Raw genomic sequence first — 15,882 nt, forward strand, 5'->3', positions numbered from 1 at the left:
TTTCATTACATATTATTGGGATGGATTAATCCATCTTTTTGTCAATATCAATATTTGCGTCGTATGTAGAAGTTTTGGAAAAGTGTAAGAAAAAAGATTGATTAATCCATATCCGCGAACAGGTTTTCACTACTTGAAAAAATAATTTATCTTTATCAAGAAAGAAAGGATGAATTAATCCATGTTTTTGACTCTACATTTGAGATGGTTTGCTAATGTGTTTTCCACTACAAATATTGGGATGGATTAATCCGTCTATTTCTATATTAACATTACTTGTAGAAATGTGTAAACATGCGCGAAGGAAGGATGGACATATCTATGTCTTTCATTTTCAATTTTAACATGGACTTTACTACGTGAAATGGAGTTTGATTAACCCATTCTTTATATTTCTTTTTTATCAATATCTGCATTTATATTGCCAGTTTTGAAACATATACACACTATGGATGGATTAATCAATGTCTTACATTTCCTGCTTTAGAGAAGGATGCATTGATCGGTCATTTTCTACTATCAATATCAGCAATGATTGTAGATGATTCAAAAACATGCAAAATAAATTTATGGATTAATCCATGTTTTGGTTTTTTATATATATATCATACCAGGTTTATATTACCATGATTATGACATATAACAACAGTCCAAATGAAATGATGAATTATTCCATGTTTTATAATGCACATAAAGTGTAATATTTCTTCAAAGTATGGAATTCATTTGGACAGAATAATGGATTAATCCTTGCATTATCAGTAATGAATGCTGTATTCGCAGATGAATTAAACCATGTTTATATTTACGTTTTACAGAGGAACTTATGATAAAATGGAAGTTATAACTTCTTTAATCCGGGTTTTTGTCAATGTATGGATTAATCCATGTCACAATTTCCCCGTTTATTTGCAAAATTGACAATTTCCAAAATAGTCCTCCGTAATTTGGCCAAAATAAAAACACTCTAAATGGCGTATAATACCCCAAACAGGGATTTGTTTGTCAAATCCCTTTTTATAAAATCATCAGTTGTAAATGTACCAATCAGTTTTGAACTGTTTTGAAAGTCTGTCGGTGTTTTCTTAAAAAGTATTTATATATTTGGTAGCTCTGACTGTAATATTTTTACTCCAATTATGGATGGCAACGAATATTCGAATATTCGTTCATGACACGAATATTCAAATACTGTTTACCTATTCGAATATTCGGAAAAAATATAAGATCATAAGAAATAAATAAAAACCAAATAAAAGAACCAGTATGTTCGTCTTTCTAATTTACTAAAATTCGCTTTCATATTCGCGAAAATGGCTTCTGTTGCAGTCAGACGTGTCACTTTTTATATTAGCGTGCCGAGGTTGTACAACGTTATGGTGATAATATCGTACCCTGTAGTAAGTACCGCTAATTGCTTACCTTAAGAAATTTTATTGGACCCCAACTGATGTTTATCCGTTACAAATCGCCTTGTTTTCAGTAGGTGCAAACGGCATGTAATTAAAAATCATCAGAAAGCGCTTGAACTAATGACTCGGATTTCAATCAAAGTTGATTTAAGATGTATTTGAGTAAAGAAAAAAGCCGAAAAATGTTGAAAACAAGTCAAATGTGATGAATATTAATTTTATATAAAACGGATCATCCTCTTGATAATGAATGCATTTCGTATGGGAAAAAATAGTAGAATTTACTCAATATTCAGAAAAACGGTAAAGTTAAGCAAAATATATCTTTTATTAGACTCCCCCATCCCAGTCTTAATTTTACAGCTCGTTCAGATGAAAACATGTTTCATGCTATTACGTGAATCTACTGTCAAAATGTAAGAAATGCCGCCTGTCTTTTTAAAGTTTTTCACGGGATCATCCGGTAGGAAGTCGGCTACGTGTAATATGTGTGGATAGAACCTTACTTACGGGAGGGCTACATCCATGTAAAAATAAGTAAAACTATATAAATTATATCTAAATGAAGGCAAATAACAAATATTTTATATTTAAAAAGATGAACAAGCAACGAGAACGATAAGTCAATCTTATCTTGTCAATGTCTGAACTACTTCCGGTGTAAACGAAAGTAGTATTAATGAAGATCGTTGCTAAGGGTACGATAAATTCATAAGATTTTGAGTTCATTTGTTGATCATTTGATGACCGAATATTCAAATATTCGTTGGGAAGGTTGACTGAATATTCGAATACCAAAATTGCTATTTGTTGCCATCCCATATATTTATCTTTGTTTTGTGTGATGGTGAAGTGTATCTAATTTAGTGTAAGCAGTCATTTACGTGAGTAATAAAGCATTTTGTTTTTGAAATTCAGAAACACATGCATCGTATTTAGACATTTATGTGCTTATTAATAAAATATTCACTGTTGAAAAGCTGTACTGAACAGAAACTAAACAGCAAGATAAAATATTCAAGTAGTTTAAGCAACTTAATCTTCAGATTTAAACTCGAGAAATTGCAAAAGGTTGTCAAGAATGTGAACAATATTAAGTGGTTGAAAACTAGAATTGTTAAGAAAACAAATACTTAATGCTATCAAACACTCTTAGGAAGATATTTGGTGCCTTCTGAATGACACTTAAGAGTTGCTAAAAACATTTTGCAATAGAATTTAAGATTGCAACCATGTAAATAAATAGCAGACTCAGTTGGATCAAGTCTGTTTATGGGAGGTAATGACATGACAGACACACCTTACACGCCCAAGCACCAGCTAAATCGGAATTCTGCTATAGTAAACATGATCCAGAAGGACCAGTAAATCTTACAGCACTTAAACCGAGTACGACGAGACATTTTACAACCATCACATGGCACTTAAAGACTATTTTTGTGATAGTGAATATTTTTAAGATGACCCTTATGAAGCATAAGAACACAACAAAGCAAAATGATAGCTGACTTGATTAGACTGTGTCTGTTCATTAGATGTAGTGAAACGTGAAACTGCCCGCATGCCCTTAGCACAAGCTTAAACAGTGTTCTGTTATTGAAAAACTGAATGGATTAGTAAAATCTGAATCTAGAATCATGATGAAATGTCTGAAAATATGAACTGCACACAATTTTAGGTAGCAATAATACAAGAATCACATTCTGCACGTCTTGATTTAGATGTGACTTATATTTTATGGTCCTTCGGGATCATTGATTTCAACTCATTTAGATTTGAAGATTGAATACTGCTTAAGCCGGTGCTAGAGGGCGTGGGCAGTGTTGCATTTTCCATTACTGCTTATGAACAGACTCAATCAAACCGAGTCTGCAATTTTCGCTGTTTGCCTTGTTCTCGGTGCTTCCGAGGGAACTACTTTCCAGATTTTATTTACGATACTTTAATGTTACCTACTGTAGCATATTTGCTCTCTTGTTGGTCAGCTGTTACGAAATATGTGACGCTTTAGAACATATTATCTATACAATGGAAAGCAGATGACAGAAGAAGATTATAGTCTCTCTAAAATTTACATTATTCTTTATGAATGGCACTTGATTACACTTTGATTCTGAAGCAATTTATATCATGATCCCAAGTCTCTTACTATAGCTTGGACTTTTGACAAAACCAGGTCATGCCTTTATCATAGCCTTTTATACCTTAATTGATTGATATTCAAACTTTATTTGTTATGATTGATGCATAGTTTCTCTTAGTGTTTCTCCTCTTAATGTTCTAGCATATCCAGGAATATTCCACCACATAGTACAATTAAGTCTTTGTCTGTACAGTTTGATATATTAAAGAAATATTTTGTACATTATGTCATGCTTGTAAATGTTTCAAAATGACTAAAACAGTTTTCTTTATTTCATATCTGTCAAGTTTAACATATTTCTTATATCTTAATTCGGTATCATTAAAAAATAACAGTTTTGTCAATCTGGTAAAAGTTTTAAATCTTAAGTTCTTACTTTGAATATGTGCATGTATTCTTTTATTTGTTAGTTTTGGTTAAACACCGCTTTGCAACAGAAATACAGTCATGTAATGTTAAGCAGTTAACCTTACCAGTGACCCTGGATTCTGTACCGAAAATACTCAGTTCTCTACTGGTAAGTGCTATGCTCTTTGCATTTAACAGGTTGAAGTCGATTGACTTCAGACAGGATGTCTTTATCGAATCGTCATGGAGAGCAAACGCCTCATCCAGATATCAGACTCAAGACCCTATTATTCCTACTACTGAGCAATCTGGGTTAGTTTTGAACACTACTGTTTCTAAATTCAAAACATACTTTTCATAAAACTTAATTCTTATTCACAAGAAGGCTGCATATTTCAGCTGTATGATCATATCAAAGCAAAAATTGATATTATTGTGCGTTTTCTTGAATTTGAACATTATTCAATTTAAAATTATAGTTACATGAATGGGGCAATATATATTTTAGGCAGTTTCTGAAATAACAGAAGAAATATATTTTAAAAAATACCCCTGTCGGTTTAAACAAATCAGTATGTGACAATCATGGTTTTAATTTCTTCTTAAATATCTTTTAAAAAGGCAAATTAAATTTAATTATGCTACGCAAAAACATCTCACTGTCTGACAAGCAAAGAAAGCATATTGTATTCTTATAGTACAAAGATAATAATATTAATCACGTTTTGGAATGATTTCTTAATAACTGATGCAATAAAGCAAGGTTGTTGACATGATAACGTAACAAGTGTAATGTATGTTACATTATTATTACTCCTTCAACTAAGTGTTAACGCTATGTCTGCGGACATTGTAGGTAACATTTAACCGTTATTTCATTGATAACAATTAATTATATCATTTAATTTAGTTTAAGTGGTCTCAGAATTGTATTCGTTGTTTGTGGTACTGGTTCATTTTATGCACATTTGCTAAGCAAACCTAATTTGGAGTACACAAGATTTTTGCCGTTGCAAATTCATAGCAACATTCTTCCACGCAAGATATTGCCATGGCAAATATTCTTTTAAGAAATCATGACAAATTGCTGCTTGACAAGTAAACAAACAGTTTTTCTGTCGCTTTAGCTTGGGACGTCTGTGGGAACGCTCAATGAAGCAACTTCGTTAAATGATACAACTGACGTTAAATAATATAATGTTTTTGCTAAATGGTACAACCAACACTAAATGATACAAAATCGAGGCTCTGTAAAAGAAAAGAAAAAAAACTAATGATAAATGATACAATATTTAGTTACAAAACTTGATTCTAAAAAATATTTTTTATAGGGGTAAATGGAGAATTTCTACATTTGTAGGCTATATCATGTATTGTTACCTCATTTAATGCACAAATTATCACACGAAAATTTAGATAAAGTTTTGCATGCTTCTTATTAACTAAACATATATATATATATATATATATATATATATATATATGTTTGTTTGTTTTGGGTTTAACGCCGTGTTTCAACAGTATTTTAGTTATGTAACGGCGGGCAGTTGACTTAACCAGAGTTCCTCGATTCTGTACCAGTACAAACCTGTTCTCCCCAAGTAATGCCAACTTCCCAAGATGAGTTATCAGAGGTAGAGGACAAATGATTTCAGACACAATGGTATTTATCAAATTGTCAGGGAGAACATACCCTCCTGCCCGGGAATCGAACTCGCGACCCGGCGATCCAATATATACATGTTGACGTGCATGCAAAGGAAACTTTCAACCAACATAAACAAGCACTGTTGAAAACGGGAATAAATTATTTTTCTAAAATCTGTTTGTGACACCACCTGGACGGTAATTGAGAAATAGTATGCATTATTTTATCTCATTTAGTGATTTGTCGTTGAATAAAATCATTTTTGGAGTTCAAAATGCAAAGAAATTAAATCACGAGGGTGTAGAGGGCATAAACAATAATTTTATTCAAGAGAAATCACAAAATGAGATATATAATTTCGAGTTTAACAAGGTTTCTCTGTCTGCATCTTTGAAGATATTCGCCAAATATTTGCCTGTTCCATGTGTACAGGGCATCGCTATGACGTTTTACGATTGGCGTAATAATTCTGATATACAAACTGTGTGTGTTTTGTGTATTAATACACAGTTTCAGTCTTCTTTGTTTAATATGGAAATAAATCGGGTCGTGTTAGAATGTGCTATAACGAATGTGGAAGTCATATAATGGCCATATTTATTTTTCCACAAGTATCAAACCATGTGTATTAACGTATATTTTATAGGAAAGAAAGATGCATTTTTAACAAAGCAGAAGTAATTCATTAAAGTGAATAATATTTTAGTGACCAAAAAGCGGTCAAACATATACATGATTTTTCATAGAGGGACTGACGTATCCTCATTAAATATAAGGTCCAAAATATACGCTAACTTACCGTTAAATATTGCAACTACAGTTAAACGTAGATCATCAATAGTAAAATAATGTGGTGTTAGCTTTAAGCCCGACGGAAGTTATACTCAGTCATACTATTACATGTTTATTTTTTAAAGGCATATTAACATGTATAAATATCTATATACTAATTGCTTGTGAATATTGAAATAAAAGGCCCAAGGTAGCATAATATGAAGGTACCCGCTCCGTGTTTGAAATATTGCAATGAGGACCACTTAGGATCTTCAGCTGGATAGTCGCCTTATGGCCTTTACCAAAATTCCAACACAGAAATAGAATCCATGATCACTTGCCAGGAAATCATTCGTTTTCACTGGTACACAGGAACACTTCATGAACAGATTTAAGTATTTGTGCACATGCACAAACGTTTTCAAGATCGGTGCAGTTTCCATTACTGACAAACATGTGAACAAACACCACTCTTGGGAACAAGCAATAGTGGTCTTTGTTCACAGGAGGTCTTTATTCGGGGGGAAGGGTCACTTCTCAGTTAGCCATTATCATGCTGATAAAAAGTATTTTCACAGCTTTTTGCTTTCTTTATGTTCTATGTATTAATTTGGCCGGTGTAAACTTGCCAATTTTTAATCAAGCAATAATTATTATGTTTGCTATAAGGTGAAAGTTGTGAAAATTCGGCGGAATTTAAGTATTTTTATGCCGGAACGGTCCAGCTTGGTCGTTATTTGGGGGGCAAATATGATCCTTGGGAATGAATCAGGCCGGTCGCTGGTCGCGGCCGCCAGGTGGTCGCTATTCACGGCCTTTTTATGAGTATTTTTCTACGGGGGGACCAGAGACCGGTCGTTGTCGACAGGTGGTCGCTATTCACGGGTGGTCGCTAGCACAAGTTTGACTGTACTTACATGTGCATCAGGTTGCCGTTGATTGTCTTTCAACATATTAGTGTGCGATCTTTCGGTGACAAGGTCTATCTATGTCGAATATATCATATATTTTCCAGTCGAGATAAGATGTCAAGTGATCGGGACGTGATGTCGTGCGCTTGAATTAACATGTCGAGTGCTGGAGATAAAATGTCGTGCTGTCATGATGGGATGTCGTGCGATTGAAATAAGATGTCTTGCGCTCAAAATATAATGTCAAACTGTCGAGATAGATGTCGCGCACTCGCTATAAGATGTTGCGCTCTCAAGGTAGGATGTCATTTGATCGAAATAAGATGTCTTGCGCTCTAGGTAAAATGTTAAGTTCTCGAAATAAGATGCTGTGCACTCGAGATACGATATAGGATGTCAAGCGATCGAATTAAAATGACATGCGCTTGAGGTAAAATGTCATGCTCTGGAGTAAATTGTCGTGCCCTCGAGTTAAGATGTCGTGCGCTGGAGATGTAGAGAGCACGAGATAATTTTTCCTTTAAACGGGAGGGTAATGATGGTCCTAGACCGATCACTTGAGTTTCACAACTGGAAATCTTGCATCGATCCAAATTATTTTGTGGGTTCTGCAGCGCTTAATCAGTACCACTTCTCTATAAATTTCACTGTTGTTCCTGTTGAATTTGAATCTGAGGACAGGTCGGTGCATATATATGATACAACTGCAAAGATAATATTTCGTTTTACATCATTGTCAAGTTAGTAAATTTGATTCACGTTATGAGGTTTATTGTTTTTGCAATGTATAACTTTTGATAGCAATTCGGATCTTGTATAATTTAGATTGAATTCGTACATAAATAGTTAACAGAGACGCAAAGATCAAAGAGGTCCAGAAACACTTTTTACTATTTAACTCTTTCTACTTTGATTATATTTTCAATGACGCATACAGATATTATTATTCAAAGTAATAAATAAGGATCCACTAAAACTGTTTAAAGTCCTCACCATTTGTTCATATCGCAAAATGTCGGACAATAGTACAAGATACATGGGTTTCCTGTTTCTTCAGCTTGCCAGATGTTGGACTCCGATCCAAAAGTGTTCTAGTTAGAAGAGCTGTACATCTATCCATTGTTGTGTGAAATGACTATTACCATAAACAGATTGTATGCTGAAGATTTCATTTCGAATCGAGCTTTTCATCATTATTAAATAATTAGATGTATACAATGAACTTTGAACTACAGTTGCTTTATTTGCCATAAAGTCGGTCACATAGCCAGAGATTGTAAACGGATGAGTTCAGTTCCGGCAAAGAGTGATAACAAGTTAGTAGCGGTGTGCGTTCAAACGGAACTCGAAAACAGCCCATTGAAAAACAACACCGAAGATGGTAAATTGATTTTTGCAAATGGGGAATCAGTACCAATTCTTGCAGGAGTTTGTACCATTGATATTTTAGAAGGGGAGAGGAACTTAAAGGTACAGAGAGGATTCCTAGGAACAAAAAAATGTGAAAATGTTAAGGGACACTGGGTGCGAACTGGCCACTGTAAGAAGAGAATTAGAGAATGAAGAACAATTTCTAGGAAAAGAAATAGTCATGATCACCATTGACGGGGAAGCCAAAATTGTACCTGTAGCGAAATTCTGGGTTGACACAGCATATAACGTTGGAGAACTTGAGGCAATGGTACCAAAATCATTGTTTTTCGATTTGTCAGTGGAAATGTTCCTCGTGTACTCGACAAACCTAATCTTTAAAGGATAAAGAATAATGTAGATAAATCAGTAGCTGCAGTAATGACGGGAGCTCATAGTAGAAAAGCAGAGTTACCATTGAAAGCACTGGATGTTCCAAAACCTTCTTGTGACACCGAAGTTAACGTAGAGACATTAAGAACATCACAGAAAGAAGATAAAACGTTGCAGAAATTGTGGGATTTAGGAACGAAAGAAGATATGATTGAAACCAAGGGAGTGCAAAATACAAATATGCCATAAGAAGTGGAGTGCTGTTTAGGATTTACAGTCAGACGAAAGGGCCTTATGATTACAAGAAAAAACAATTTTTTGTTCCATCAAATATACGGAGAAGAGTTATGGAACTTGCTCACGAATCTATTGTTGAAGGACATTTATCAAGCAAGAAAGCAGAAAACAGGATAAAGTCCAATTTCTATTGGCCGGGGATTACAAGTGAAGTTAGATCTTGTGACACATGCCAGAAGACTTTTCCGAAATGCCGAGTGAAAACGTTTTTTTTTAGGAGACATGCCAGTAATTGTCGAACCCTTCCACAGAGTACCCATAGACTTTATTGGACCAATCGCACCAGTATCAGACAGCGGAAACAAATATATATTAACAGTTGTGGGTTATGCTACACAATGTCCAGAAGCAGTGGCACTGGTCTCCCGAGTGAAGTTTTAAGCGACAGAGGCAGCCAGTTAACATCTGACCTTATGAAATAAGTAATTCGTCTTATATCAGTGAAAAAACCACTTCGCCATACAACCCGAAGTGCAACAGATTATGTGAGCGCATGAATTCGGTTCTGAAAAGCATGTTGAAAAAGAGGTGCCAGGAAAGATCCTAAGATTGGGATAGATACCTTTTAGCAGTATTGTTCGCATATAGAGAAGTGCCACAATCCAGTACATGATTCTCTCCGTTTTAACTTTTGTATGGAAGAACAGTGCGTGAACCAATGCAGGTCTTAAAAGAAATATGGACGGTGAAAGAAAATCCTGAAACGCTGAACACGTATCAATATGTACTCAACTTAAAACAACGGCTGGAAGAAACGTGCAAAATAGCAAGGGAAAGTCTGAATAGAGCTCAGAAGACATACAAACATTATTACGACAAGAAAGCTCGTAAGCGAGTGTAACATATTGGCGAACGTGACCTCTTTTAAACACTTAAAGAAGCATGCCTCACAGTAAAGACATCAAAATGATTGATTGATTTAAGCAATATCAGATTTACAGGACATATGGTTGGAAATGGAATAGTTCAGATGGAAGAGGAGAAACGAAGTCGCATTGGACAAGCCGCTGTTCAAAGAACTAAAAGACAAGTAAGAGCCTTCTTAGGATTAGCTGAATAATACAGAGCGTACGTACCATCATTTGCCGATATTGCAGCACCACTAGCAAATCTGATGAAAAAGGGACAGCCGAATTATGTTAGCAACGTTACTACATTAGTATAAAGAGTGATTGTTTCCTGTTGCATTCGCCGGTAAAAAGCTGCTTGACCTTGAGAAAAATTACTATGTTTGCGAAAGAGAACGCCTCGCTATAATATTCGAAACAAAAATATAAAGTTTCTTTATAGGAAGAAATTCATTATGCATAAGGACCACGTCTCATTATCCTATATCGAGAGATCCACTCAGAAAATGGAAGATTAGTCAGATGGGCATTGTTTCTACTGTCGTATCAATTTCGAATTGAGGCAATTAAAGGATCAGATAACATTTTTGCAGATTTTTGAGCAGACACATATTCAGCCATTCCAACAATTTTAAATTTCATATTTTTAAAGAAACATTTTAAACCATGGTTAATAAATATGTGCAATTCAGATTTTAAAATAATTCCCGTTTTGAAAACTTCAAATACAACTGACCCTAAATCGTGAATCATCTCCCTATATTAGTACTATAGACTTATCCGTTGTTTTATCAAACTACCAGGTTATCGTAATTTTAAAAAGGAAAGATTGATAAAACGCTTTTCGTAAAAAAATACTTTTCAATATTTCAATAAAGCAGTCTTACAGAAAAATGCTTGTATTTCGGATATGATTTTTAAATATTTTTGCAAATAAATGGGAGAGGATTGAAGTACTTGACTGCTGAGGCCCAAAGGACAAGGACAACAAAGAAAAAAAATGAAAAAAAATCATAGAAAAATATCTAAGTCAACAAAAAGTCCTTACCTCGTAAAAATATGTCCAAATAAACCTATAAATTGGAGGCGCCACTGGAAAGTGCTCTAGGTTTTTCCCTACGGCCAATTATAAAATTACAAAATAAACTATTAATAGTAACATAAAACGGAAATAATTCAGTAAAAATATTGAAAGTGAACAGAAAAGGGATCTGCCAAATAAAAACAAGAGGGCCATGATAGGCCTATATCGCTCACCTGAGTCTTCTTGCTTACTAGAACATATTTCTTTGCTAAAGTTTAAAAGAAAAAGAACCCTAGGTGAGTAGGTCATGGTTAAGGTTATTCAAGATAACTACTGGAATCTGTTACAGGTGGTCATAAATCTCTTTGCTGTAGCTTCAAAACAAAAGAAAGTATTTCAATGTTAAGAATATTAAAGATGAGTATTGAAATCTGTATCAAAAGTTATACACGTGGTCCAAATTTCTATGCTGTACCTTTAAATACAAGAAAGTATGTCAACAGGTCAAAATTAAGACTATTCCAGATGAGCACTGAAATCTGTATCAAAATATGTTTATGTGGTCCAAATTTCTATGCTGTAACTTTAAAAACAAGAAAGTAGGCTAGCAGGTCGGTGGGGGTGACCGGGTGTGGGTACACAACTTCACATGTTGATAATAAAGTTTTCCTATATAAGTCAATGTATAATAAGGGAGCCCTCGGGCATTGCATATACTGGCCTCAGGGTCATGACTTGAACAATTATGGTAGAGTACCACTAGAGCATGCCATATACTAAATATCTAAGGTCTGACACATGGTTTGAGACAAGAATTATTTTAAAGACTTTTCCATAATATACAAGTCTATATAAACCATGTGACCCCTAAGGCGGGGCCATATTTGACCCTAGGGGATAAATTGGACAGTCTTGGCAGATGACCACTAGATGATGCAACATACAAAATATCAAAGCCCTAGGCCCTGTGGTTCTAGACAAGAATATTTTGAAATTCTATATAAACAATGAGACCCCCAGGGTAGGACCATATTCGGCCCTAGGGAAATAATTTGAACAATCTTGGTAGATTTTTCTTTCGCTTATCAAGGCAACCAGAGTTCTGCATGGAATTCAATTCTTTGAACAATTTTAAAAGAAGACCATCTAAGAAATATCCATGTGAAGTTTCATCAAAATTGGACTGGTGGTTTAGGAGGAAATGTTTTTTAAATGAAAGTGTGAATGGATGACGGACGGACGTACACACGGGAGGACAGACGGACGGACAGACGCCGGACGGCGAGCGATCACAATAGCTCACCCTGGGCGCTAAAAGCTAACAAGACCACCGCAATGAGGAGAAATAAACACAGAAACAAAGTCGTATGACTTTTGACCACTAAGTGTGACCTTGACCTTGAAGCGAGTCATCCAAAAATTGCGCTCTGCACATCCTCTTGATGTGGGGAACATTTGTTCCAAGTTTCTCTTAAATCGTTCAAGCAGTTCAACAGTTACAGAGCGGACACGAAACAAACTCATATGACTTTTGACCCCTAAGTGTGACCTTGACTTTGAAGCAAGCCATCCAGAACGTGCGACGGGAATATAACATAATACGTCCCTTCATAGAGAGCCTTTCATGTAAATCACAGAATTGCTTTAATCTGCTAAAATTACTTATAGCAAAGATGGATAAAACTTAGTATATCTTATATAAAATAGAACATGTTTAGATGTTTTTTGATATCGCATTGTTATACGCATTGAAAGAACATAATTCAATAATACGTAGTATTAAATATACGCAGTTATAACATTCTGAATGTAATTCATTTTTTTATTTAAAATACTGACCGAAACTATATATATTTGCCGAGCATTTTATCAATTTTATTCAACGAGTTTAATAAATTCAATGTGGAAAGTCACAAATGTAATATTCTTTTTATCACATGTTAGCTTTTGCTGCCTTTTGGCTTCACTATTATAAACAAGTAAATTTGACCAAAGTCTCCCATACTATTAACGACGTCGACGTCAAAACTTGATAGCACTAGTGTATTATCATTTTTGTAATGGCTTTATTTCACTCCCGCGACGTCAAACATGTGACAAACTTTACTATAGATAAGCTATGTAACAATATATTTCATAATACCGGAATGTTATTTACTAAATTCAGCCGCACGTGGTATATGTGTAAAATCTGTAATAATCATAAATGTTTCAGTTATTCCAGGTAATTACATAAATGTAAAATCCTAGTGCAGAGAAATGTACTTTTTTTCTTGTGTATATAGATCAATATAATATATCATTCAAAACAACTCTATAGGTTGCCGTGCTTGTTTCTGAGACATATATAATTTAATTACGTCCCTTTTAAACTTTAAATATTTCAGTACACATACTGTAAATGTTTTTACACCATTGAAAACACTTCCAATCTTCCAATCTGATAATGATTCTATAAACAAATGATTCAAACTATTAAAACCGTTGTGACTGCGTTTAATGAATTATTCCAAATGCTTATTTGCAATTGCTTCGCCATTTCATCTTATATCATATCTGACTTATTACAGAGGAATTGTTAATAACATCTATATATATATTTATAGATGAAATGATCAGTTTACTACGCTCTGTTAAATTATCCGCATTTTAAAACGATCTAACAGCTGTTTGTAACATGAAGTGAATGCTCAAAATGATGCGCACTGGCAACTTCCGGATACGTCTTTAATTAATTATTATTTGATGCATATTAAAATTTAAACTTCTGATGGTTTACCTAATTTTGAGGATACCTGTGTTAGCGACTGACAAATAGTTTATATTGTTGCTATAATTAATTGTTATATTTATTAATTACAAGAATAACATTATAGAAAACAAGAAAAGTCATTGTGTTGTTGTGATACATAAACACTAATATAACGTACTTGTGACAGAAAATGTGAAATACTATGTTATTCCAGTATAATATTGAAAATTTCAAACGGGGATCTTTTTTAATGCTTGCGATAATTAAAGCATGTAAAGCATGTAGTTAAACAAGACTCCACCATACCTCATCCTTTTGACCAAGTATATCCCATCCCATTAAATTAAATTCTATATCGGCGGACAAAAATCTCTCAAAACACGCATTTGAGCTAAGCTTTATAAGTCAGTGTAGCTACTTTATAATTGTCCTAGACGTTATTAAAAATTCTGGGGAAAAAACGGAAGATAAGATTAAGATTTTCTTTTTATTCTCTTAAGAAATAAATTCTTTTATGACCCTTATGGGAGGAAGCAAGACATGATATACTGTTGTGAGTAATGGTCATACACATGACCTTGTTTATTTGGGTATAAAGTAAGTTAAGATTTATAAATTGCAGAATTATAACATTATCAAAACAATATAAGTAAAAGATCAATTAGTAGGAACCTAACAAACAGTGGCGGTTTCTTTAGAAATGGCAAAAACGAACGTTGACTAGACACACAAAATGTAATGAATGTAAAAGTGTAAAATTATCAAAAAACAATAGTACTAGTAGTAAAAAGATAAAAAAAAATCAGAATCTGGAATGCTTGCGATTTCTTTAGAAATTGCACAAAAGCATTAAAGTTGACTAGAAATACAAAATATATGAAAGTACAGGTATATGAAACATTATCAGATGCAAATGTTTGGGATTAACGACAAAAGACGCATGCGATTTCCTGATAAATGGAGCGAAGTATATCATTACTTGACTAGCAGTATAAAGGATGTATGGAAATCACAGAGTAGTAGATAAAGTGTGTACAAATTGCAATTCGGATATAAACACCTTAACACAATACTTTAAATAGGAATAGCAACGTATTCAAAGTATGGTGTAGGGGACGGAGGTGGGAAAATCGAATTGTTTTCTTTGTTTACTGAGCGCCCACGCGAAAAAGGCTGCTCAGAACTGGTTCAATCCGGTTTGATGATTGACAGCGTCTAACTAAATTCTGATATCCGGTATCCGTTCCTCCCATATGTCGTCATAAGATGCGCTATGCCTGGGAATAGCTTCTCTTTATGACCCTTATGGGAGAAAGCAAGACATGAGATACTGTTGTGATTAATGGTCATATAAATGACCTTGTTTATTTGTGGATAAAGTTAGTTACGATTTATAAATTGCAGAATTACAAAATTATCAAAACAATATACATGTAGGTAAAAGATCAAATAGTCAGAATCTAACAAACAGTGGCGGTTTCTTTAGAAATGGCCGAAAGGCAGGACTTTTGAGAAAAGGCCTTCCTTCGCCACAGTTGGAGGATGAGCTGCTCAGTTGATGGTTTTGAAAATGTTATCTCACTGCAGCGTGAAAAATAAATGCTTAAAAGCAAACAAGAACGTGGAAGAGAAAAGTGTTTTTGTAAAGTTTTTCGCATGTGTATGACAGCGCAGATATCAACTTGTCTAAGAGGCAAACTGTAATCGGTTAGCGCAGATCATAGGATGGGGCTAAGCGCTGTGCGTCCCTGATAAGAGTTGAAATAAGAAAATGATTGGCAGGATCTGTCATGTTTGACAGCTTGTGCACATAACTAATGCTTGACAAGTAGGTCAGAATTGACTTTGAAGACATTTTTTTTTTTGTGAAGATAAGTAACAAATAAGGCCAAGATTGATACTGAGACTGGCAAAGACATGACCTCACCAAGGTAGGAGCAACAAAAGCTGTCAAAATTTTTCCAGCCTCGTTTGTAGGTTTC

The sequence above is a fragment of the Mercenaria mercenaria genome, chromosome 7, assembly GCF_021730395.1.
Source record: "Mercenaria mercenaria strain notata chromosome 7, MADL_Memer_1, whole genome shotgun sequence".
Classification (NCBI taxonomy): Eukaryota; Metazoa; Mollusca; class Bivalvia; order Venerida; family Veneridae; genus Mercenaria; species Mercenaria mercenaria.